Raw genomic sequence first — 3,194 nt, 5'->3', positions numbered from 1 at the left:
ACATCCATAAAGGAGTTATGATTCATAAGCTAGAGATGATTTCTACCATCATAAATCCCTTGTTCTAAGTAAATTCAATGATTCAATGCTAAACCAAAGAAATAAACCAACAATTGCTTATTCAAGTACCACATGATCAAAGCATTAAACAAACATAGGAAATATGAACTAGAATCATAGACATAAGATAAATGATAAATAAACATGAATCCTTCAAAAACCCACAAACATTCAAAGATTTTAGGCAAGGCTAACCAAAATAGAGAATTTAGCCACTCATGGCAATAGAATAACAATCACAAAAGTCTAATTGCATAAAGAAACTACCAATAACTTGGAAAGATGAAAAGAAATGAGTCTCAAGCTCCAAAATCGCCTTCTTCTGGTCTCCAATGGTGTAAAATCGAAGTCCTAGCTGAAAGATCCAACCCCCAAAGTAAATGGTAAGCCAAATGACCAAAATGCCCAAAAACTGGGCAGTTGCGCGGGTACCCGCGTAAGTGAGAATCCACCCGTGCAAATATTGTTGGAATGCTATTGGCTCATTTTTCCTCCACTAACCATCCCGCTACCCAAGATTCCCTTGGTCCCCTCCATATCCCACATGATTCAAATTAATCAATCCTCTTTTAGCTTCAAATATGGATGCTCCAAACCCAAAATAACAATCCATGACCCATCTTCACAAGCCCACTTCATCCAAGTCTTTAGCTTTTTAAGTCCAAATCTTCTTTAATGGATCCACAAAGCCCAATAATGCCTCGGAAGCCCACAAAGCCGATTTCAAGTTAATCCACGACCGCAACAAGCTCCAAAATCCTACAAAATTTCTCATGCAAAATAGAAAGTCTCCTATACGATCTATGATAAAGAAAAAATAAAGAATATACAATGAAATACTAATAAAAAGAGAGCTAAAAATACTAAAATAAACTAATAAAAATAAACAAGTAAAATAAGCTATTATAATTGTTCATATCTTTCATCTTCCCTTAAATCATTTCATCTTCCCTTAAATCATCATCATCAGGAGGTTAAAGGGCTTGGAATTCACGCAAATCAAATTAGGAGAGAGACGATTGTGAAAGCAAAATTTGAAATGCATTTTTATGATTTTTTTCCAAATTTGACTTTTTTCTAATTTTTATTTCTCAGGTATTGAAATCCATCAAAGAAAATTCGATTCTCGCATTTGATGCCGCCGGAATATTCAATCAGGATTTCATCGGATTCGATGTTCAGGTAGATTCTATTTCGCTTATGTTTGATTCTGTAAGTTTCCTTTACGTCTAAAATGGGATTCACGGTGATTGCTTGCCGGTGGACGCGACGATTCCCGCTTAAAACATGTAGGACAATGGCCCCAATTTGCCGCACACCTCAAAACCCTTTTTTTAATAAATTTAATGGTTTTGATTGTCCAAAAGAATAAGAAATTATTATTTATTAGTAATTACGTGTTTTGGAATTGTTTAATTCATTCAAGAGACTGATTTGTTTATTTGTTTGGTGTTTCTTTGAACATTTCTTGATCTAAGTTTGGGTGATGGAAGAAACTTACACCAAAAACGTAAACGAAAACCCTCCTTTTATAGGTGACCAAAGATGATTATCCAATCATTTTCCATGGGAACTTCATCTTCACCGAAGACAAGGTAATTAAGTTTAAAACATCTCTCACTCTTCCAACTATTCATTCCTTGGAGATTCAATCTGATGATAGTTAATGGCTGCAAAAAAAAAAGATGGTTAGTTATTGCGTTTTGATATCAAGGTGTTATAATTGAGAAAAGAGTAACAGGTTTGAATTTGGATGAATTCCTTTCGTATGGACCTCAAAGGGAGCCTAATAAAGTAATGATTTCCCAGTTCCCATACGTCTATCTTTTTTATTTTCCATATTTGAAGCTATTTCATTATTTTAATTGGTGTAATCTTGATGATATCAGGTGGGTAAACCAACAAGTGGAATGAAATGCTGGAAATTTGCCACACGTAGGTAACACCTTCTACTTTTTATGTTTTTTCATCATATTTACTGTAGAGGTTGTTTCTGCACCTCAAGCAATTATACCCTTTTTTTAATATTTTCACTTTTTTTTAAGTAACATGTGGAAGTCTTCTTCAGCTAATTTGGTGAAGATCGCATGAGGCGGGGGACGCATACCATGTGTTTGATAAGAATCCCCAATGAAAGTGTATTTCAAATGGACAAATATGCCCTTCTGAATGATTTTGTTTCCATGTTTTACTATTTCGGATGAAAGTGTTTTATTTCCTTATATGTTTCTACTCTTGCTATTAGTTTTTGTAATGTCATTGTTTTTTGTGTGATGTAGTGACTATAACCGTGATGTGTTCTCCACATAACAAGTGTAATTCAAATCATGAAGGGTTGATCATCTTTTTTTTGTTTCTTTTTCAATCATAGGAATATCGAATGATGGAATAGCAGCTAAAGATGGAGACGAAGGATTCAATGGCTGTAAAAAGTCTGATTTCTTTTTAACTTCCCGCAAAGCGGGATTCTTCCCTAGTTTAAATTATTTAAGATGATGAGAAAAAAAAAACTTCAGAGCTTACAAACCATATAATCTTCTTTTCCATTATAAAACTCCTTATAATATTTATATATGATGTGTTAAACAAACGAATTAAAAATATAATTGTCAGCTAGTTTATCAATAAAATATATTTTTAAAAAATCTATATTAACAATTTTAAGGATTTAATGATATCATCAAACAGTAAAATATAATAAGTTAAAAAATAAGCTAGCTTAGTTATACGCAGTGTTGTAGAAATCGGTTTCGGCGGCCGATAAATCGGCGATTAATCGTTTGGCGGCCTTGAACCGATTACGATTAGGGTGTTTGGCGGAAATTGGTCAAAATTGGTCAAACTTGGGCTTGACGGTCTTTGGCTGTCCTCGGCGGTCATAGGCAGGAAAAATTTTAAAAATTCAAAAAATTTTAATTTTCAAATATTTCACCAAAAAATTTAAATTTTCAAAATTTCAAGTTTTCAAATTTTCAAATTTAAAATATATATCAAAATTTTCAAAATTTCAAAATTTCAAAATTATAAATTTTCAAATACTTATTTTTTTTATGATATATTAATTATTTAAATAATTTTATTAGTAATTTAGGGTCCCCGATTAATCAACGATTAATCGCCGCCTAATCCGATTA

At 32.6% G+C, this 3,194-nt stretch overlaps 1 long non-coding RNA gene across 3 annotated transcripts; it reads left to right on the top strand.

Moving 5' to 3' along the window:
• Positions 1-982: 982 nt before the first annotated feature.
• On the top strand, positions 983-2,412 carry LOC145138236 (uncharacterized). Of its 3 annotated transcripts, none has more exons than XR_013721410.1 (4): positions 983-1,242; positions 1,539-1,854; positions 1,950-1,995; positions 2,106-2,412. It is a non-coding gene; the product is annotated as an uncharacterized LOC145138236 (long non-coding RNA). The 3 variants fall into 3 exon arrangements; XR_013721408.1 differs by having other exon boundaries at positions 1,950-1,999; positions 2,129-2,412; XR_013721409.1 differs by having other exon boundaries at positions 1,950-1,999.
• The last annotated feature ends 782 nt before the right edge of the window (positions 2,413-3,194 follow it).

The sequence above is a fragment of the Lactuca virosa genome, chromosome 9 (assembly GCF_052849685.1).
Source record: "Lactuca virosa cultivar CGN04683 chromosome 9, Lactuca_virosa_CGN04683_v6, whole genome shotgun sequence".
NCBI classification, from domain to species: Eukaryota; Viridiplantae; Streptophyta; class Magnoliopsida; order Asterales; family Asteraceae; genus Lactuca; species Lactuca virosa.
This window is presented reverse-complemented; position numbering and strand designations above follow the sequence as displayed.